At 36.1% G+C, this 24,447-nt stretch overlaps 1 long non-coding RNA gene across 1 annotated transcript in view; it reads right to left on the reverse strand.

The window, feature by feature from the left end:
• Window positions 1-4,058: 4,058 nt before the first annotated feature.
• Window positions 4,059-24,447, reverse strand: part of LOC143662608 (uncharacterized) — a 37,795-nt gene continuing 17,406 nt past the window's right edge. The window contains exon 3 of the long non-coding RNA XR_013165465.1: window positions 4,059-4,289. This is a non-coding gene — a long non-coding RNA (uncharacterized LOC143662608). The remainder of the gene's footprint in view (window positions 4,290-24,447) is intronic.

Here is a 24,447-nt window from a genome sequence, read left to right on the forward strand (position 1 = left end):
ATCCCACCACCTTCCCTATCTAGTGTATATTTCACTGTCAGATATAAATATGCATACGTACATAAAAACATACAGATATACATACATGCATATACACAATTCACTCAGAAACGTTTAAACGTACGATGTCAAAGTCACTCACAAGCTTTTACCCTCAGAATGCATACAGCTGCACTTACATTTATACGTCAAACACAACACAGCATCTCCCCAGTGCCTTCTGCCCCAGATGTCGCATTCCTGGTCTGGTTGGTACACATTCCTGTCATTAAAAGGTTTGCTGAAATTTGGCACATTTGATAACTACGGAAAGGCTCTTTAACCGCCTCCTGTCCCCAAACCCCAACCATAATATCTACCATTTATCACTTGATGAAACCTGAAATTTCACCATTTCAACATTTCTGCTTTAGATTAAGCTCAATGGGATATTTTTTTCCTATTATACAAAGGTCTGTGGTAGTAGAATACAGAAATACTACTACCTATTTACACCTCAAGTTCCAAAGGAAAGATTCAGGTACTTGGGGCTGGTGGGTAGAGCGTACAGAGATAGATATTGTGAGTATATTTCTACTTTCCTGTTTCCATTCTGCCACTGAGAGTAAACCACAGGGAATAAACCACAAATTGTCCAAAAGCTCAGTAGAGCTTCCTCTAGGCAATTTCTTAGCAAAGCTATATAATAACTGTTTAAATAACCTTTTCCAATTTTTCTTCTCTGTTAACAATTGAGATTGCAAATCATCCAGTTCGGTCAGCTATTCTCACTGCTTCTGGTTATTTCTGGGGCCCTTTTGCCCCTTTGCCTTTCCTTTACTATTTCCTACTGGAAGTCCCTCATTGTTTCTTTCTTTCTTTTATTTTTTTAACTATGCTTTTGCTGAAGTAAACCATACATAAAGTATGCTGTTCCATGAATTTTAAATGAGCACTCCCATGTTACACTATTTCCCAAATCAAGAAACAGATCACTTAAGAGCCCCAGAAACCCCTGGTGCCCCCTTCCAGTTACTAGCAGCCTCTTTGCTGCCTTCTCCCATAGACAGTCTGACTTCAATCACTGCAGTTTTACTTCAACTGCTTTTGGAAGTTAAATAAATGGAAACATAAAATATATGCCCTTTTGTGACTGTATTTTTCTCTCAATATTCTGTTTGTGATATTCATCCGTGTTGGTGGGTTTAGTTGTAGTTCATCCATTCTTGTGGCTTAGAGTAGACTATATAATAAGATACCTCACCCAATTATCCAGTCTACATTTAATGGAAATTAGGTGGTTTCCAGTATTGGGAAAAAATAATTGAGGCTGTTATAAGGATTGTGGCATACATCATTGGTTAAGTATGTACGTGTTTCTGATAGTTATATACCCAGAAGTGGAATTGCTGTGTCATAAGGTCCAAGTATAATCAACTTTAGTGGATTTCTAAAGTCATACAGAAATTTATTCTTCCAGTTACAATATATGAGCATTCTGATTGCTTCACATTCTCACAGACACTTAATATTTTCTACATTTTTCATTTTACCTACTCTGATAGATACATACTGGTATTATAGCTTTAATTTGCATTTCCTTTATTACTAATGAGGATGGCCACTTATTCATAGCCTTATTGGCTATTTTGATAACCTTTTTTGTGTGTGAAGTTTAATCCCTTTGCCATTTTTTTTGTTAGCTTATCTGCCTTTTGGTTATTGATATTGAGAGTGCTTTGTATATTACAGATATGATTATTTTATCAATATGTGTCTTACAAATATATTCTCGCACTCTGTGGTTTGATTTTCTCTTTCTAAATGGAATATATTGAGTTAAACAAGGGTTTAATTTTAAAGTAGTTCAATTTATCAAATTTTTTTCTTTATACCTAGTGTGCTTTACATCCAATTTATAAAATTATTGTCTACAGCCCCAAGCCATGAAGCTTTTCATCTTGTTTACTGCTCTTTAGAAGTCTTTACTTTTTGTTAACAATAGCTTTTTTGAGATATAATCCACATGCCATACAATTTGTCCATTTAAAATGGTCAATTCAATGATTTCTTTGTATATTCATAGATATGAATATACAAGACATGTGCACCTATCATCACAGTCAATTTTAGAACATTTTCATTACTCTCAAAAAGAAACGCTGAACCCTTTAGCTATCACCCTCCTAACCGTCCATCCTACATAGCCCAAAACAACCACTAATCTACTTTCTCTATATATACATTTGTCTATTCTGAACATTTAAGGAAAATGAAATTGTATAATATGTGGTCTTCCGTGACTGTCTTTGCTCACTTTGCATAATGTTTTCATGGTTCATCAATGCTGTAGAATGTATTAGGACTTCATTCCTTTTTATCACCTAATAATATTCTTTGCATAGATATACTACATTTTGTTTATCTATTCGAATAGCAGTTGATAGATATTTAGTAGTTTTTATGTTTTGGTCTTACCATTTATATTTATATTTACAACCCACCTGAAATTGAATTAAATGCATGATGGGAGGCAGAATTTCAATATTCATTTTTTTCCCATATGGATATCAAATTGACATAAGGCCATATATTGAAAGGGGCATCTATCTCCTCACTGCATCAGGGTATTTTCTTTATCATTCATCAAGTGCCTGCATATGTGTATTTCTGAATTCTCTATTCTGTTGCATTTGTTTATCTAAATATCTTAGCACAAGTCCACTATGTCTTAATTACTATAGGACAATAATTATGACCTCTGATAGCACAAATTCTCCAATGTCTTTTCCTCTTCTTCTCTCCCTCCTTCTCTTCCTCTTATTCTTCCTCCTCCTTCTTCTTCTTTGATTGCCTAAAATATTCTTTGTCCTTTGAATTTCCATATGGATTTTTGGATCAAATTTCAGTTTCAAGAAAAATTGCCTGGGATTTTATTTGGGATTGCAATGGATATATAGATCAGTTTCTGAAGAAATGATATCTTTATACTGAGTCTTCCATTCCATAGTGTTTACAGTGTATATCTCTCATTTATTTATACCTTCTTAATATTTTTCAATAATTATAAAATTCTTTGGAGGAATACTGCATAGATATTTTTAAAGAGTCATTTGGTGTTCTTTGAAGCTATTTGTAAATGGTATCTCTTTTTGTTGCTATTATTTATACTTTGCGTACATCTGAATTTGCAAGGGATAATGGCCTACACATATTTTTAACTTCTGCTCCTAGCACTTAATAGGTAATTATTCAATATTTGTAAAATGAATGGATGAGTGAATGTCTATAGTAGATTGATTTTTGCCCCCCCCCAAAAAAAAATGTTCTTAATCTTAATCCTATTTTGTGGGTGTGAAACCATTGTAAATAGGATGCTTTGAAGATGTTGTGTTTAGTTAAGGTTTGGCCTACTAAATCAGGATGGGTCTTAATCCTATTACTAGGGAACTTATAAAGTCTAAGCTATGGGGAGAATCAGGAGATGGAAGTCAATGGAATTGGAAAAGAAAGGAGAAGATATTCCAGTGTGATTGGAAAGCCCAGGAACCTAAGAAATGCTGGCCAGATAGAATTCTCCCAACTCTGGGAAGAAGCAAACCTTCTAACCACTGTGAAACTTTGAGCCAATAATTCAAGTCAACCATTATATGGTATTTGTTTTAGCAGCCTGGAAACTAAGACAATGTTTAACCTCCATGAAAACTTAAATTCTATCTAAACCCATATCTGCCATCTTCCTGTAGGCTCTACCTACATAATTTGTCACTAATATATATTATACTACCCCTGACACATCATCTATTTCCAAATATTATTAAGCAGTGCACCAAATCAAGTATAGTTCCCTTTGGTGTAAGTTTTATTCATCACATAACCCTTCTAACATAATCCCCTACATTTAGAAAGACTCAACAGATGCTTGTTAATTAGGTAAGAAGGTAAATAAGAAATTAAAAATAAAATTTAGACCTGTTTATCTGTGAAATTTTATTGCTTTCGGAGTGTGTACTTGCTGCCTTTTCTCCATTCTATGACTTCAGTTCTCTCAATCTGACTCCCAGATAAAAATGCTCTTGAGGATTCTAGTCCTTCTCCTCATCTACTCCACCCCCTCCCCCATCCCCAGCAGGTCTCTCTGCTCCAATAGGTTGGTTACCTTTTTACCAACACCATCACCTTCTCAGGGGCAGTGTGCTGTGGTTGGCGGGAGCGGGGGTGGGGGGGCGCAGGGACTGGCACTTGCAGTAAACACACCACCTTTGCTTCTTGGGCAAGTTGCCTTCTATCTGGATGCTCTGTTTCCTCATCTGAAAAGTAGAAGGCATTTACACAATGAGCTGAATTAAGTTTCTTCTTTTTACTAATAACTATCTGGCAAAACATTTTCAAAAACATATTTATTATTGATATTTACCTTTCTAAATTACCTTAATATTAGACACTTGCTGGCACCAGAACAGAACACAATATATTCATATATTCATACACATTACTGTCACATGCTCTGCCTGTTTGTACCACCTTTCCTACACAGAAAAGTCTTTGAACTCTTTCATTTTCTCACTTCCAAAAAGAGATTGGGAGAATAAGTGAGTGTCTTCTAAAAGGCACATATTTCTACTTTACAGGGTTTGCTAGCTTGCTTTCTACTTGGACTGTGGGTATGGTTGCCAGATTTAGCAAACAAAAATACAAGATGCCCAGTTAAATTTGAATTGCAAACAATTTTTTTTTAGTATAAGTACATCCCAAATACTGCATTATACTAAAAATATTGCATGATCCCAAATTTACGTAAACTAAAAAATTATGTCTCATGTAATATATAGGATATACTTATAATAAAAAAAATCACTCACTGTTTATCTGAGATTGATATTTAACTGGACATCCTGTATTTTATCTGGTAAACCTAGCTGTGGAAAAGGAAGAATAGCCTGATGCATTGAAAAGCCTCTTTGGAGAATTCTCTGGCTTTCTTTGCAAAGATCATCTCTAGGAATAGATTTCAAGGGGCTAATTGAGGATCTTAAAATCAATCCTTCTCTCCAAATCCCTTGTCTCCCTGCACTGAAGTCTATATAGCCTACCTGCATCTAAACTTTGGTACTTCACCTTGCCTCTGGTTTCTAAGGATGATGCCCCTCCTAGTCTTAGCCCATCATTCTACCAGGGAGGGCATTTGATCCCATACTTTCTTGTACTTAAGGATTTCCTCCCACATTTATTCTCTCTCCTGAGTTGTCAAATTTTCCTTCCTTCCTGGACTATTTCTATCATTAAAAAAAATTTTTTTTTGATCCCATATCTTCCTTTAGCTACAACCTCAGTTGTATCTATCAAAGAGCTATGTGCACCTGCAGGTTCCTCTAACTCGCCTTCCATTCTCTCCTCTGCCAACTCCAGAAAAGAATATTCCTTCCATCACACTGGATCTCTGTTGTGAATGGGCACAATGTCAAGCATTGTTAATAGAGAGTGTGGGAGGGCACTGCAGGAAGCAGAACTCTCTCTTCTTGGTTCCATTGAGCTCTTTTCCCCTGCACACCCTACTAAACTAAGACAGCCAGAAGCGATCTTTAAGGTAAATTTGTTTTTAAATGATGTTTTCTGAAGTAACATGTTCTTTGTGGAAAAACAATATCAGAGAAGCAAATAGAATAAAAAGCAAAATGAGCTATTACGCTGCCACAATAACATATAGGTTATACAACCTCACAAATTTTTGTAAACATTAACTACTATATGATGTTAAAATATTGGATATTTTCATGCCATTTTATAACATTTTTTACTTACTGCTCATGAATGTAATCTCAATAAATATGACTATAATATCATGTTACTACTTGTCTCCCAGTGTCTGAATTGTCATGCTTTTTTGATGTGTTCCTTAAGTGACTGAATTATTTTCCCTACGTTTTGCTTCTTAAAAAGCAACAATGCATATTTTTTAAAGGTGTCTATTCTTAAGGCTTAGTCACAAAACAGCTTTGATTCTTCCTTTCTGTAATAATGGACACCAATAGGTTAATTATATAACTGATTCCTGTTTGTTGGTTAGCAAAAATGTCCATTCATATAGATAGTTCTCTGACTTTATGTGTAATTCCAAAGATAGAAATTTTGAATAATATGACAAATTGACATAATAGATATTTCAGGTCTCAGCACATGTCTCCTTTCTTCAGTCAAATTGTAGAATTTGTCCAGCAGCTAGCTAGTGACTTTGTGTAAGACAGTCACTGACTTGTTCCACCTTTTAAAAATAATTGACTATATAATTCTTAATTCTTATGTTTTCCATAACAGAGGATTTAAATGGAATTTAAAGATCGCCAACTGATGGTCTAAGGCAGAGACAGGCACACTAATATAGCCTAAAGTGGGTCTGTTTAGGTAAATAAAATTTTATTGGAAAACAGCCATTCCCATCCATTTACATATCATCTATGGCTGCTTTTATACTACAGTGGCAGGATTGAGTGTCTGACCCACAAACCCTGAAATATTTATACTCGATCTAGGGTGATGCCTTATTTCCCACAAAGCCAGTGGAAAAGGAAATTTCACTAAGGCAATTTGCTGATCTACATCAACCAACACAAATGCTTTTACTGAGCTTCTATTCTAATTTCAGCATTCTTGGAGATAAAATTGAGGTATAATATATATGATATGTAGCTTCAAAAATATTTATCATTAAGTCAGGGAGCTATAGTATTAACACAAATAAAACACGACCACAACATTTAATTGATTGTTAATAAGGTAATGCATATTCTCAAAGCACTTGCAAACTATATATGACACTCAGTATCTTTCCCACAATTCCGATAACAGACCTCATTGAAATATGTCAGCTAAAGGATTGAGGCCATGTAAAGCCATGTTTAGGCAGGTGGCTCTTTCAGTTCTACTTCCTGGGAGCTAAGATGTCTTCTCATTCCTGATTTGGAATGAACTCCCTAAACTAGTTCTCTTAAACTAGTTACTTCTTGATAAATGACACATATACTAAATTGCGTCAATAACTAGGATGTTCCTATAAGTGCAATAAATTTTGCTAACTTTGAACAATGGATAAATGAATCACCTAGTCTGCTTAAATGACCTGTTTGCTGTTATCTGCACACAGTAATTTACTGGAGGAAATTGGATTTTGCTGGCCTATACTTCCTGCTTTGTTATGTTCATGGGTTTTTTCTCTCCTCTATTCTGGCTCTTAAATGAGTCAATCTTACTTCAACACGATGCTTTTAAAGTCTAATACTTCGTGAGGAACTCTTTTTATGATTCTCATGAAATTAAAATGAATAACTTGCTGTTGAGCATATTCTCATAAGACTATGAAAATGAAGACGGATGAAATGTGAAGAAAATATTTCTAGAGATGTTCTGCAATTCAGAAAAGTCGCCCCATATAATAACACTCTTAATTGATTTAATTTTATCTTTGAACACTTGGCAAAGTAAAACGAACGGGTGTGAGCACTGAAAGTATTTACGTTCAGGTGAACAAAACCTCTCTAAATCATGAAAAGCCAGCATGGATATTTTTGTTAACTTGCTGCCTGCTGTTCTTAAAAAATGTGAACAAAAGCAGCTCCTCCAATCAAAATCTGACATTGAACTTAATGAAACAATCCATCAGCCAACCAAGAAGCATCTGCTGAGCATTTCCTTAATGCACAGAATTGTCCTGGGTACGCTAAAATTCTAGGCACAATAATGATTCTGAGTTTTAAAGAAATTACAATTCTATTTCAGAAAAAAGATATTAATGTAGGTGGAAAATAGTAAAAGGTTAAGTAACTAAAATGAAAGCAGGAATTGTATCATATTATTTGGTCTCCCAAGAGACTACCCCACCACTTAATACACGTGAAAGGCTAAATAAATTATTTGCAAACTAAGTCTTGATAAGAACAAATTCCGTATTTATAATCTCCACATGTAGCTGAGTTCATAGAGGTTGTAGATTAAGTTTTGAGTTAACTTAAGAAATCCTTAATGAGGTTATACTTTTAGTTTACCCTGTAAGGATGAAAAGATTTGGGTAAGGATAGTGTTGAGGAAGACATTCCAGAGAATAGGAAAGACATGATCAAAAACAAAGAAATGGAAATGGATATAGCATATGAAAGAAGGACGATCTGACTTGTATGTTCACCAATAGGAAAATTCAAGTCAGATTATCATGCACACTCTAAAACAAGGAAAAAACTGGATTTATGTGATGAGCTACAATTAGCCTTTGCAATTTCTTAAAGAGGTTGGGGTGGTTATGAAAGGAGTATTTTGTTTACAGTGAGGATTATTCCCCCAAAATAGGGCTTTATAATAGGTTTTTAAAACTGGGCCAGGATTTATTTAGTTTTATAATTGGCTGGCATAAGCATGGGTTTCTTCTAGTGAACTATAACTTGTTAACTTTCTAAGTAATCTTTGATGATATTCAACTTAGACTTGTCCAAACTGTATACATTACATTTGATTAGAATAACATTTTGTGAAACCATGTTTTAGTTTGTTAAATGCTGCCAGAATGCAATATACCAGAAATGGAATAGCTTTTAAAAAGGGAATTTACTATATTACAAGTTTACAATTCTAAGGCCATAAAAATGTCCAAACTAAGGCATCCAGATAAAAATACCTTAACTCAAGAAAGGCTAATGTCTGTCACATGGGAAGGCATGTGGCTAGCATCTGCAGGTCCTTGTTATTGGCTCCATTGCATCCAGCTTCTGATTCCACTATTTTCCTATCTAAGCATCTGTGAGCCTTCACTCAGCTCCTTTGGGGCAAAACACTGGATTCTGGTTGCTTAGATACCCATGTTAAGGTACACAGTGATGTCTGCTGGGTTCTGCATCTCCCAACAGCTATGTCTAGGCATCTGCACTCTAAGTATCTCCAAATGTCTATGTCAGCACTCTAAACATCTCCAAATGTCAGCACTCTAAGCATCTGTCAGCACTCTAAGCATCTCCAAACTGTCTCTGTCAGTTCTGAAGCAACTGCGCTCTTCTAAAATGTCTCCCTTTTTTAAAGGACTCCAGTAAACTAATCAAGGCCATTTTGAATGGGTGGAGTTACATGTCCATCTAATCAAAAGGCCACACCCACAGTTGGTGGGTCAATTTCATGGAAACAATTTAATCAAAGGTTTCCACCTTCAATAAAAGGTATGGCCCCACGAGGGTGGATTAGAGTTAACATGGCTTGTTCTGGGGCACATAATAATTCCAAACCAGCACACACCATCTCTCTCATTTTTAAAAATTTAAGCCAAGATCATGTTTTCATTTGTACTAAAGGCCCCCTTAATATCTAAATTTCCTGCAATTCCCTATTCTTCCATGTGCATTAGAAGCCCAAAGTAGATTTCTTAATGATGGTTAACTTTTATATATATAAGAAGGAATGCACCAACCTATCATTGCTTGATTCAAATAAATACGTTTTACTGTTTTTCCCTTATATATATATAGTTAGCCTTACAAATTCCCTACAAGCCTTTTATTTGAAAATTTGTATAAGACTACTTCTCCCACACACTGACTATGCTTCTAGAACTAAGCTAAATTAGTTGATTATCTAGCCTACCAATATAGGTTGTAAGTATACTGAAAGCAATCTAAAACACAAATGAATTGCAGCAAAGGTAAAGAATAGACAGTTAATCAAATGAAAGCTAATGAAGTTTGTAGGAATAAGATGCTTAGGAGTTAACCGAAGTTATGAAGGACACAGATCAGCAAAGGTTTACTGTTGAGATGCTACTCAGCAGGTAACATTAAATTAGAAGGAGAAGCCAGGTGAAATAAAGGGTAAACACAATCCAGGTGAGAACTAAAGATCCAAAGAAGCAGTAGGTTAGAAGATTCCAGTGCATTTAATCAGGAGAACTTCAGGAAGAAGTGATTAATTCAGTGTCTCAGATTAACTCACTGAGCCCTATGACAATACCTCCTCCCTTGCTTTAATTAAAAGAAAGTGTCTCTTATATTTCCCAGAAAATTGAAGTTATCAAATATGATCTTCCTCAATTCTCAGTAACTCTTACCCAAAATTCCATAATCATCTATATTTTTACACACACAGTGGAATCATTTCCTCCCTATGAGAAATTTAGGTACAACTCCTCCTATTCATAGCCAACACTTCCACTCTTGCCCATAAATCAGTCCTTCACATGTTTCCGATACCTTACTCCATAAGTTCTCCCCTCTCCCATTTTATCAGTGCTCTTACTTCTTAATCTGCTCCAATCCCGAAAATTCTTTCCCAAGACCCAGAGTCTCCCTCTAACCACTTTCACATTTCTCTGTTTGCCTTTTTGACTGTCCTTCCTGAAAGACCAATTAATATTTCCTATCTCTGTTTCTTCAGCTGCTGTTCCCTCCTCACCTCTTTTTCCCAGTAATCTAATTTCAAACCCCACTGTTGTAGAGAAACTATGTTCACTGAAGCAGCCAGTAACTTCCTATTTGCCTAATTAGGCAATCCCTTATTTACTCGTAACTCTCTGCTGCATATGACATCAGTGGTCACTTCACCCTAAGATTCCCTCTTTTCTTAACTTCTGGGACTCACTTTCCTCACACTTTTTATTTTTCTCTGAGAGTTAAGTCCCAGTATCCTTTATGAAATACCTTTACATTAGGCCTTCTGCTCTTGTCTATAAGTAGTATTTGGAGAATCTTACCACTTTTGGATTTTTTAGTGAACATATTACTAATATCTCTAGTTTAAGTCTGATCATTTTTTCAATTTTTTAAATAGTTCCTGTATGGATCACTGCCGACTTTCACATTTTCAGAGTTCTAACTCTGAACCCCAGGTGTCACATGAATACCTGAAGTCTCTGGGAATGAGCAGGTTATATACAAATAACTCAGTATCTCAGAATTTAGAAATAACAGTTAAAACCTCTGAATATATGTGACTGCTGTAAGAGCTTACAATCTAGGATTCTTTACAATAGGCCCAATCTGATAACGCATTCTCTCAACTTCAATTCACCAAGTTTTTATAGTATAGTTAGTCCATATGAGTGAGGCATGATAATACTTGCCTTTTGTTTCTGACATTTCATTCAAAACATTCACTGTCCCTAAGGTTCATGTACCTAGTTGCATACCTCACAACTTCCTTCTTGTGGCCACTCAGTAGTCCATTGTATATATTCCCACAGTTCCCCCTTCCATTCTTCAGTCATTGTACCCTTAGGTCACCTCCATCCATTGTAAATCAGTAATACTGCCACCAGAAACACTGGTGTGAAAATGTCCATTGTGTCCCCAGTCTTAGTTCCTCCAGATATATACTGAGTTACCATGTGGCAGGATTATATGGCAACCCCACCCCTAGCCTCTTGTGGAACCACCACATTGCCCTCCAAGGAGCTACACCTCTCGGAGTCCTCACTGACAGTGAATAGGGACATCTCTTTCTCTGCATTTTGTCTAGCATTTGTTTCTCTCTGTTCATTTTTAAACAGTTTTATTCACATATAATGCAATCCAACTTAAGTGAATAGACATAATTTTGTGACCATAATCTATATGAAGACATTTCCTTTTCTTCCACACAGAAATCATGAATTCACATGCACCCCCACCTTGCCCTTCACCTACTGACAATCAGTTTTGGCATAATGCCTTTGTTACGTTCAGTGGAAGCATAATGCAATGTTACTGTTGACTATAGACCCTAACTTGCGTTGATTATACTTTTTCCCGTAAACCATTCATTTCAACACCTTGCAATGTTGACATTCATTTCTTCTCCCTCAGGCAAAAATGTTTTCATATTTTTATATTTAATTACCATCATTGTCCACTCTAGGAGTAAGTTTTAACACCTCAGTATTTATTCTCTATCTTTCCTTCTGTTTTCGTAAGTACCCCTAGCCCTTCTCCCTCAATCATACTCACATTCACCATCATTCAGTTTACTTATATTATTGTGCAACATTCAGGTAGTATTGTGCTATCCATCCCTGAATATTTACAATCAGTCTGTTTCACAATCAGTATTCCTTCAGCACCAAATGCCCAATCTCTACCCTATTTCTACCTCCTGATAATCTGTGTTCTTCAACTCTCAAAATTCACTCATTAATGTTAGTTCATATTAGTGAGATCATAGAGTATTTGTCATTTTGTTTCTGGCTAATTTCACTCAGCATAATGTCCTCAAGTTTTATCTACTTTGTTACATACTTCATGACTTGACTCTGTCTCATAGCTCTGTAATATTCCATTGCATGTAAATATCACAGCTTGTTCAGCCACTCATCCATTGATGGACATTCGGGCTGTTTGCATCTTTTGGCAATTGTAAATAATGTGGCTATAAACATTGATGTACAAATGTCTGTTTATGTCTTTGCCTTCAATTCCTCTGAATATATACCTAGTAATGGGATTGCTGGATCATATGGCAATTCTATACTTAGCTTCCTGAGGAATGGCCAAACTGCCTTCCAGAATATTTGTACCATTTTGTATCCCCACCAACAGTGAATAAGTGTGCCTCTTTCTCCATATCCTCTCCAGCACTTGTTGTTTTCTGTTTTTTTTTTTTTTTGTATAATGACCATTCTAGTGAGTATTAGATGGTATCTCATTGTGGTTTTGATTTGAATTTCCCTAATGGCCAGTAAAGTTGAGCATCTTTTCATGTGCCTTTTAGCCATTTGTATTTCCACTTCTAAAAAGTGTCTGTTCATGGCTTTTGCCCATATTTAAAATTGGGTTAACTTTTTCTGTTGAGTTGAAAAATCTCCTTATATATTCTGGATCCTAAACTCTTATTTGATATGTGGTTTCCAAATATTGTCTCCCATTGCATAGGCTGACTTTTTACTTTTCTGACAAAGTTCTTTGATGCAAAAAAGTGTTTAATTTTGAGGAGATCCCATTTATCTATTTCTTTCTTCAATGCTTGTGCTTTAGGAATAAGGTCTAGGAAACCATTTCTTGTTATAATATTTATAAGATATTTCCCCACAATTTCTTCTAAAAGTTTCATGGTTTAGCTCTAATGTTTAGGTCTTTGATACATTTTGGGTTAATTTTTGTATAGTATGAGATGTGGATCCTTTTTCATTCTTCTGCATATGGATATCCATTTCTGAAGCACCATTTATTGAAGAGGCTGCTCTATCCCAGGTGGGTTGGCTTGACTGCCTTATCAAAGATCAACTGTCCATAGATAAGAGAATCTATTTCTGAACACTTAATTCAATTCCCAGTATCAGCCCATGCAAAAAAAGAAAAAGCAATTGCCAATTCCAGGGTCATAAAGCCATTCCTTATTAGCTTGTAGAAACTGCATGTATTTCAATTCACATTTAAATCTACAAATAATCTGAAATGGATTTAACTGTATGGTTTTATATAGAGTTCAAGATCTACTTTTTTCTATAAGAAATTAGAATTTCTGCTGTCATCATCATTATTCTGTCCTCTATGTTCCTTGGATTTAATTACTGTTTCTTTAAATCTCTTTTTGAGATCTGGTGCTTTCTACTTTTCTAATTTATGCAGTTTAGGGCATACATTTTCCTCAAAGCACTGTTTTGTCAGTCAGCATCCAATCAGGAAATAAAAATTGCACATTAATTTGAATACAAGCTTAATATAAAAGTTATTAATTATCAAAAATACTTATAAATACATAAATATCAGACATATGCTGAAATCACTACCTCTAAAGCTAAGGCAGAATATCCAAGGAAGGGAAAAATCCGGAGGAGGAACCCCCACTTGCTGGCCCTTGCTGTAATCCAGGCCTCATTAGAGAAGAGACAGACATGGCCCATTAGATGACAGTATGCTGGGGTGAAAGAATGATGGAATTTACTGGAAAGCTGCCTTCTGTAATGCCAAGGAAACCTGCCAATATGGAATGTGTGCTGGAATATGCAGGAATATGCAGGAATAGTGTGCTGAGAAGTGCTTTATGAGGATGCTAGAGAAAGCCATCTGGGGGAGGTCTGAGGCTGTGGAGGTCCCAGGCTGCTGCTTTATTTCAGGAATGGAAACACATGTAACAAGGCAGGGGCCTCTACTTTCTGCTGTGTCCTTCCTGCACCCTCTACTGACAAATTTACCATAGTGTTAGCTGACAAAAGAGAAATACTTCAGGGTCAAGCAAGGCAATGTGGCTAGATTTGGAGTTGAAAGTTTAATATTGGACATTAACTGCATCCTAAGATTTTGATATGTCATATTCTTACTATCATGAATTATTTTCTAATCTACATCATGATATTTTTCTTTGGCCAGTGGGTTGTTTGAAATTATATTGCTTAATTTCCACACCTTAGGGAGATTTGTAGTTACTCATTTGTTTCTGACTCTTGACTTAATTTTGTTGTAAAATAACATATCTGGAATGATTTTAGCTCTTCAAATTTTGTGGAGACTTGTTTTGTGGCTCTCCAAATGATTGAACCAATCAATGTTCATTCTATATTTAGAAAGAAAGTCTGTTTTAACATTGTTGAGTGCAATGTTCTATACTGATAAAGAAGGCCCCAAGTTCGTAGATTGAATTGTACATGTTTACTATCTCCTTTAGATTTTGACATTTTTGTCTGCTTGAATTTATTGAAAAAAAATCATTGTGATTGTGGATGTGTCTATTTCTCCTCTTGGTTATGTCAATTTTATATTTGAAACTGTGTCCTTAGGTAAATACTAAGTTAGAACTGTTACATCTTTATTGTGGATTTACCCTTTTACTACTATGAAATATCCTTCTTTGGGTTTAATAATACTTCTTCCTTAACATGTATCTTTTCATTATAGGTACAGATTTACCAATCCTCTTGAGGTTCATGTTTGCTTTCTATAAGCCATTCTAATAGAAGTGGAGTGTTCACCCATGTTTCTAACTATAGTATAGTTTCATTTACTCATAGACTATCATGGTCAGGTTCACGTGTCAACTTGGCCAAGTGGTGGTACCTGCTTGTCTGGTTGGGCAAGTGCTGACCTGTCTGTTGCGATGAGGGCATTTCATAGAATTAGATCATGATCACGTCAGCTGCAGCCACAGCTGATTCCATTTGTAATCAGCCAAGGGGAGTGTCTTCGGCAGTGAGTGATGCTTAATCTAATCACTGGAAGACTTTTAAGGAGGATTCAGAAGAGACCATCTTTCTTCCTGCTTTGGCTGGTGAGTCTCTCTTGAGTCGCTCATCCAGACCCTCCACTGGAATCTTCAGCTTCACAGCCTGCCCTGTGGATTTTGGACTCTTCATTCCCATGGTTACGTGAGACACTTTTATAAATTTTATATTTGCAAGGGTTTCCTGTTGATTCTGTTTCTCTAGAGAATCCTAACTAATACACTATTTGAATGTTTTCACTGTAGATCTCATAGAAACATCAAATTCAACACGCTTCAAATAAATTAATTTTCCTTGGTTTGAAAATTTTGGCTCTTGGCCTTTTGATTGAGAGGCCTTAGTCCTTGCTCTGTCTCTTCCATTTACTAACTGAATAACTTTAGCCAAGTTACATGATCTCTTTACAACTTAGTTTCCTCATCCCAACGATGAAGATAATAATAGTAACAAACAAACAGTTTCTTTCCTTAATTAAGGGCAAATTGAATTAAACCATGTAAAGGCCTCAGATCAATGCTTAGCATATAGGAATTGTTCAATAAATGTTGATTATATGATGAAGAAGAAAAAGATCTTCCCCATCTCTGAAACATCTCTCAACATCCATCTTGGTTTATAGACATCCATGCTGAAATAGTCACTGAGATAGTAACTTGGGAATCATCTTCAATTCTGCTTCTCTTACTTTAAGTAAAGTATTTATGAAACTTTTCTCATCACAGATGTTATTGGTTTCATTCAGGTGATTTTCATCTCTTCTGTGGAAAAGAATTAAACCTTAAAGAACATTCCCCTCTTGGAGAGCTGCAGGGTGGAACATGGCAGGGTGGTGGGTCCTGCTGTGGTTAGATGTGGGGTGCAGGGGGTCCTTGGGCACAAATGGGAGGCAGAGCCAAAGTGGGTGAGCAATGGAGCAGTGTTCACCATGGGGTGCACTGGATTACTGAGTACTTTTATCAAGAAAGGGAACTGGATTTTGTTAATTTATTTTTCTGTATCTACTGAGATGATCATTGTTTTCCCTCTTACTTCTATGTATGTAATTTATTACATTGATTAATTTTCATATGTTGAATTTCACCAAAGAGCAGTAGGACAACAACCAGGACTACACCTTCTTCTGTAAGAAAGATAACTTCAGGCTCCACCCACATGTTATCCTCTAAGAGTTTTACAGTTCTACCTCTTATATTTAAGTCCTTGATCTATTTTAGGTCAATTTTTGTACATGGTGTATGGTTAGGTACACCTTCATTCTTCTGCATGTGCATATTCAACTTTCCCAATACCATTTTTTGCAAATACTGTTTTTTCACCCTACATTTGTTTGTCACTCTTGTCAAAAATCAATCAGCCCAGGTAATGTGATGGTGGCTCAGTGGCAGAATTCTCACCTGCCATGTCGGAGACCTGGGTTCAGTTCCCAGTGTCTGTCTATGCAAAAAAAAGAAAAAAATCAACCAGCCCTAGATGTGTAGATGTGTAGAACTATCTCTGAACTTCCAATTCTGTTCCACCAATCTACTTGTTGATCTTTGGGTCAGTACCATACTATTTTGATTATTGTTACATTGTAATACAATTTGAAATCAAGAAGTGTGAGTTCTCTAACCCAGGTCTTTTTTTCAAAATTGTTTTGCCTATTTGGGGTTCCTTGAAGTTCCATATAAATTTGAGGATAGTTTTTCCATGTCTTCCAAAAGATTACTGGAATTTTGATACAGTTTGCATCGAATATGTTTATTGCTTTGAGTAAAGTTGACATATTAACAATGTTAATTATTCCAATCTATGAACATGGGAGGTCTTTCCATTTGTTGGGCCTTTTTAGTTTCTTTGAGCATTGTTTTGTAGTTTTCAGTATAAAATTTTTAAACCCTTAGTTAAGTTTTTTCCTAGATATTTTATTCTTTTAGATACAATTATAAATGGAATTATTTTTAAATTTCCTCTTCTGTTTGTTCATTGCCAGGGTATAGTAAAACAATTCTTGTTTTGTGTGTTGATCTCATATATTGACACTGTTGAGTTCATTAATTAGCTCTAATAGCTTTCTTCTCGATTTCTTTGGGCTTTCTATATATAAGATTGTGTAGTCTGCAAGTAGAGGAAATTTAATTTCTTTTCCAATTTGGATATTTTTCTTAACCCCCTCCCTCACTTCCTTCTTTTTCTCCTTTCCTTCTTCTTCTCTTTTTGCCAATTGCTCTGACAAGAACTTTTAGTATAATTCTGAATAGGACTGGTGAAAGCAGGCATCCTTGTCTTATTCCTGATCTTAGGAGGAAAACTTTACATTTTTCACAATTGAGTAGGATGTTAACTGTGGGCTTTTCATAAGTGGCCTTTATTCTATTGAGAAAATTCCTCTGTATCCACACTTTACTGACTGCTTTTATCAAGAAAGGGAACTGGATTTTGTTAATTTATTTTTCTGTATCTATTGAGATGATCATTGTTTTCACCCCTTACTTCTATGTATGTAATTTATTTCATTGATTAATTTTCATGTGTTGAACCACACTTGCATTTCTGAATCTGACTTAGTCATAGCATATAGTTTTCTTAATATATCATTGGATTTCATTTGCAAATGTTCTCTTAAGGATTTTTGATATCTATATCCATAAGGAAATTTTCTTTTTTTGCTATATCTTTTGATATCAGAGTGATGCTGGACTCATAAAATGGATTAGGAAGTATTACCTCCTCTTGAATTCTTTCAGTGTTTGGTAGAATTCACCAATTTAGCTGCCTGTTTCTGGACTATTTATTGGTAGAAAGTTTTTGATTATTGAGTCAATTGCTATAATTTTTATAGGTTTATTGATGTTTTCTATTTCTTCATGAATTGATTTAGTTAATTGACTGGTGATTTTTCCATTCCTTTTAGTCTTCTAGATTATCTAACTTACTGGTGTACAATTGCTCATTATATTCTCTTTTTTTTTTTCATGGGCAGGCACCGGGAATCAAATCCAGGTCTCTAGCATGGCAGGCAAGAATTCTGCTACTGAGCCACCATCACACCACCCCATAATGTTCTTTTATAACCCTTTTTATTTCTGTAACGCCAGTAATTATATTACCATTTTCCTTTCTGATTTTAGTAATTTGCCTCATTTCTCTTTATTTCCTTCTCATGCTAAGTAAAGTTCTGTCAATTTTATTGATTATTTTCCAAAGAAACTTTTTTTTATTATCTCAATCACTTTTCTATTTGTCATTTCATTAGAAAATACTTAGAGACAAGTGAAACAAAGACACAACCTACCAAAATGTATGGGTTTAAGCAAAAGAAACAATCAGAGGTAGATTTATAGCTATGAGTGCCTATGTTTAAAAAGAAGGGAGACATCAGGTTAATAACATCACTCTATATCTTGGGGAACTAGGGAAACAGAAGCAAAGTAAACGCCAAGTTAGAAGAAAGGAAATAATTGAGAGCAGAGATAAATTACTTTGCTTGTATAGAACAGGCATTTGCTTGGTTAGGGCAGTCTTAATGAGTCTTTGAATCAACCCACAGGCACATGGGAAGATGCAATACCTAATTTACTGTGAATACCTTGGCTATGATGATTAAAGAACTTAAAATGGACAGTGTACCCCTTTTCATTCCCCAAACTAACTTTCCAATCATTCCGTGAGTGGGTTACTGATGCTTGAATTCTTCCTCATTCTTCAGATAAGGCTTTTAGGTCTTGTAAAGCTTTGGTGGTAGATCCATTTGGGGCTGTATTATTGGGGATAAATGTACAACAATTACTCCCAACCCTTACATAGATGCCTCCCTTTTCAGCTAGCATCATGTCAAGGGCCATTCTATTTTCCTATGTCACTTGGCTACTAGCACCCAATTGTTCTGCTATTCCCTTAACTTACATTTTTGGTGTAATTGATGAATTTTTGCTGATTATAATATATATAATTAATTTGTCTACATTTTTATTGTGACCTATTAATATAGGAATGTCTCAAATTCCACAGTTATTTGATTTTTAGTCTTAAACTCATTCAGGATTTCCATGTCACCCCTATATTGTCTAAACAGATTTGGTCATAGAAGAAACCAATTAAGCTTTTTTCCCCTTGGGTTTGAACTTTTTCTTCTTTTGCAAATGCTAGGATGAATGTGATGGCCAATTGAATTAGAGCGTAGGTCTTTTTCCATTTTTTAGGCAATATTGGTTAGAGGATGCCCTTTCCATAATACTACTAAAGGTCTGCTTGGGGTATGATTAAACTGGAAAAATTTGACTTATAATACCCTACTATAATACCCTACTGATCCTAAGAACTTCTTTAGTTCCTTCTTTGTTCAGGGGAGAGACAATTCAATTATGGCCTGGTTTTTTTCTGGATTTATTTATTTTCTTTTTTCACTTATGAGATGGCCTAAGTATCTAACTTCTTTTTCCACAAACTATAATTTATTTTTTATACCCTTAGCCCTTGATCTCCAGGGAAGATTAACAAGTCCTTTGTAGTTTGTGTAACTGCCTCTCTTTCTTTACTTGATATTAATAGTTTATCCATGTACTGTAAAAAGGTGATTCCAGATGGGATTGAAAGTTTTTCTAACACTCTCTCCAATTCTTGCCCAAAGAGACTGTGGGATTTTGTGAAGCTTTGAGGTAGGACCATTCACTTATATTGTTGCTTCCTCTGAATGAAGGGATTTTCTCATTTAAAGGTGAACAAATCCGCATTTTCTGGATCAAGAAGGCAGGCCAAAAAGGCATCCTTCAGATTTATCATATTGAGCTATTTATGATGGTAGGGGATCCTACTAAGGAGAGTATAAGGTTAGGGACCACAGAATGTCTAACAATTTAGTTGATGGCCCTTAGGTCCTGTGTTATCTTTTAACTACCATCCACTTTCCGGATGGGAAGGATTGGAGTGTTGAAAGGAGACATACAGGTTTCTAAGAGCTCTTCTCAAAGGAGACCTTTAAGGATGGTCTTTCATGTTGGAAGGGCTGTTTTTATCTCACCTTCAACATGATGGGATATTATTTTTGATAAACTATCTCCCCTTCCTTTTTATTTTAACTTCAGTAGGGGAAACTTGCAATCCCACTCCCACCACCATTTCCCTCCTTCACCCATATATTTTTTTTGTGGGGGGGGGGGGTTTCCTTAGTAAGCAAGGCCAAGACAACTGTTCTTTTGCTCCCTTATCTCAGTTCTAGTTTTATGGGTATTATTAGGTCCCTTTCCAATAAGTTATTCTTAGCTTTGGGGATGTACAATAGGGAGCAAATAATTTGGCTGTCCTCCCAACAGATGTTAGTAGGTTGGAAAATAGGAACTTTAAATCCCTCCGTTTTTACCCCCTAAACTATAAGGGAATTATTGGAAAATCTGATCCCCTTTGGGATTGGTTTATAGAAGATTGAGTTGCCCCAATGTCTATTAAAAATGTAATTTTCTTCTCAATATGGGCCCATCCTTGGGTTTATTAAAGGTTCCTGGTGGGCATTTGAGAAAAGGAGCTCTTGACTTTCTTAGACCTCAAAATTTATTAGGGGTATTATTTGATCTTCTTTTTTTAGGCTTGAGCATTTCCTTTTGAAAAGACTAGGTTTCGTTCAGTAGTAGCACATTGTAGAGTTATCTTGTCTGGTTTAGACTGCTTTTTTATTTCACTTCTGCCTGCTTCCTCTTTGCTCTGCTTCTAATTTCTTCTTGACCATGTGGTCAACTGTGCTTATTATGACTTTATGTTTTTGCTCCTGTTTTACCTCTTCTTTCCTCACAACAGTTTATGAGACTCTCTCAATAACTCTTCTAGTGGTTTATCCATCCACCCATCTATTTTTTGAATCTATTTTTGAATGTCAGGCCAAGATTCTTTTATGTAACTGACTTTTAGCCTTCCTTGGGCCACAGGACTATCAGGGACTATTTTTGAGTATTTTCTTATTTGGTTCCTTAATTTTTTTTTTTCACTTTTTAAAATTGTATAATATAATATATGTAACAAAACAAAGAAAGACAAAAGCAATAATTTTCAAAGCACTCTTCAACAAGTAGTTACATGACAGATACCAGAGTTTGTCATGGGCAAGCATATGGTCCTCTCAGACTTTTCCTTCTAACTGCTCCAGATGATAGGAGTGTAAAAGGAATAATTTTTTTTTTTTATCATCATAATGGACTTATTTTTCCTTTTTGTGAAAAACAACATGTATACAAAAAAGCAATAAATTTATAAGCACAGCACAACAATTAATTGTACAACAGATTTCGGAGTTTGACTTGGGTTACAGTTCCACAATTTTAAGTTTTTACTTCTAGCTGCTCTAAGATATTGAAGACTAAAAGAAATATCAATTTAATGATTCAACAATCATATTCATTTGTTAAATCCTACCTTCTCTGTGTAACTCCACCAACACTTTTGATCTTTCTATCCCACTGTTTATGGGTATTTGGGCTGTTCCCATTCTAACTTTTTCAGGTTGGAAGGGGCTGTCAGTAATATAGAGTATGGAGATGGAACTAGTTAATATTCTGGAGAGGCTGGGCCCTCTATGTTTCAGGAGTTTTTGGTCCAGGGACCCATCTAGAGGTTGTAGGTTTCTGGAAAGTTACCTTAGTGCATGGAATCTTTGAAGAATCTTATATGTTGCCCTAGGTATTCCTTATTATTGGCTGGAATGGTTTTGGTTGGGGTTTGGCAAGTTATGATAGATAGCAATGTCTAACTGAAGCTTGTATAAGAGTGTCCTCGAGAGTAGTCTCTCGACTCTATTTGAACTCTCCCAGCCACTGATACCTTATCTGTTACACTTCTTTCCCCCCTTTTGGTCAGGATGACATTGTTGATCCCATGGTGCCAGGGCCAGACTCATCCCTGGGAATCATCTCTCATGCCACCAGGGAGACTTTCACCCCTGGATGTCATGTCCTATGTAGGGAAGGTAATGATTTCACTTTCAGAGTTGGGCTTAGAGAGAGTGAGGCCATATTTGAACAACAAAAGAGGTCCTTCCAAAGTAACTCTTAGGCATACCTAAGAGTAGGCTAAGTTTCTCCATTACCTAAATTATAAGCTCTTATAGCAGATACATTTAATATAGAGTGGGAATTATTATTTCTGGATTTTGAGAGGCTATTTTGTATATCTATAACCTGGTATTTAAAGATAAGAATGAAGCAAATCAGGTCAGGATTAAAGTAATTCAGAGCATGGGGATAAGGAAGACATTGTCTATATTTTAGAATCATGCCTACTCTTTGAGACCAAAGGAAGAAAGGTTTATTTTGTCCAGAACCTAAATTTTCTGTAGCGCATAATCTAACTCAACCTGTCTGGATAGCTCATGTGAACAATTGAAACACAGGGAGCCCAAAATAACAATGAGGGCCTTTAATCCTGTACAGCTTAATGTAATGCCTAGATACATCATAGAATACATTTAGCAGTCAATCATAAAGTATTGGCAAGGTTCCTTGAGGGATGGTAGAAAAAGTATGGAACTATTAAATTTTATCATCAGAGAATCCCCTAATACTGTGCTAAACATTAGGGATAACCACATCAATAGGTCAAGCCCTTAATCTTGAGGCTTACTCTTGTGAGCTTATGTACATAGCAGAGAAGCATCATGATATGTTTAGTGATCTTCTGCTGGCTTCATGGAATGTAAATATCTTGATTGGTTTACTTTGGTAGTTGATTTCCTTTAGTAGTCTAAAGCCTTGTATCTTTGGGATTGATGTGCAACAGGATGCAGGGCACAGGGCGGGACACAACAGTGCAGTGATGTGTTGCAACACAGGTATAGGCACAGGTTGTAGATGCTTTGCTTGTGCCTATAAGCATGGGCGACCAGCTTTGGGGGAGGACGTGGTTGTGCAGGTGCATGGGTCTGGGTGCAGGGCCCTGATGTGTGCTGGTCTAGGGAGCAGGGCCCTTTGGCCCCTTAATTTTTAATTTTTTTTTTAGGTGCATGGTCCAGGAATCAAATCTGGGTTTGCCGTACAGAAGGCAAGCATTCTACCATTGAATCACCACCCATGCACTCGGCCCCTTGACTTTTATAGGGTGTCTCATTTTTCTCTTGAGTCACCTCAAAGGCCCTATTTAGGTTTGTGATTTGGGCACAGCCAACTTTATCCATTGTATAATGAGGTTTCTAAGATCCTTCATTTTTGCTCTGCCTTCTTGATCATTAGTACCTAATTAGGGTCTACATTGGGGAATTTTTTTCTCTGCTGCCATTACCCTTTGTCTGGACAGGTGCTGTCTCTCCCATTCTTTCATAGCTGCCTCCCTTATCATTCCCTTTTCCTCCCCATAAAGAGGGCATCCAGGAATGGACATAAATTCAGACCAGGCATATAAAATGGGGCTTAAAAATTGATCTAGTTGTTTAGCTAGCCCTGCTGGGGCATTCATTAGTGATTTTATTTTTTTCTTGAAATTCTTTACTTTTGAATTTGTCATTGGTGCATTTATGTAACCGATTTCTCCCGGTTCAATAGGCATTTTTTAGAGGGTAGAAAGACCAGTGAGCCTATGTTCTCTTATCTTTCTTTTCCTAGAAGCCTCTGGAAATGAAAAATTTTTTATATCTTTCTTATACTTCAACTCCATCAATTGTCGGTGGGTTGTAACAGGTGGGTTGTTCCAGTTCCCTGGGGGGAATATGGGTTAATTTCATTAGGGTTTTAGGGTCCAGTAGTCCCTGCCCTGGGGGAGAAACATAGGATGGGGGAAGGCTTAATAAGGGATCCCAGGCTTTAGTTTCTAAAGATTTTGATTTTGGTTCTGAGGTTTTAATTGGTACAGGATAAAGACTGCTCTGCCTTTCCTTTAGCCAACAAATAACAAAATTAGACTCTTTTTTGGAGAAGGGCTTTATTTTATTAGCATAAAACATGAGGTTGGCACAAATCTAATCCTCATCTGACCCCTATTTTGGCCAAAATATACTAGGGAGCAAAATGCTTTTTTTTGTCCAAGTGTGACAACAATGTATAATCATTCTTTTTTGTCCTTTCCCTTGATCCAACTACTATTGGTCCAATGTTTTAACATTAATGGACTATCCAGGGGAATGTTCCCAGGGGATGTATAGGTACCCCCTTCCCTTTTCCTCTGACTAGCTGACTACCTCTATTATCCATTTTGAGTCTTGCTATGGTTCCTTTCTGTCAGTCCTATTTCACTTACTCCATCTCTGCCCTTTCCCTTCTGGGAGAAGGGAAACATGAATTGGGAATTTCACATGCACGTCACACAGAATGTCACACATCTCATACTCCTACACTTAACTTTAGACTCCTTAGAATTGCCCG

The sequence above is a fragment of the Tamandua tetradactyla genome, chromosome 18, assembly GCF_023851605.1.
Source record: "Tamandua tetradactyla isolate mTamTet1 chromosome 18, mTamTet1.pri, whole genome shotgun sequence".
NCBI lineage: Eukaryota > Metazoa > Chordata > Mammalia > Pilosa > Myrmecophagidae > Tamandua > Tamandua tetradactyla.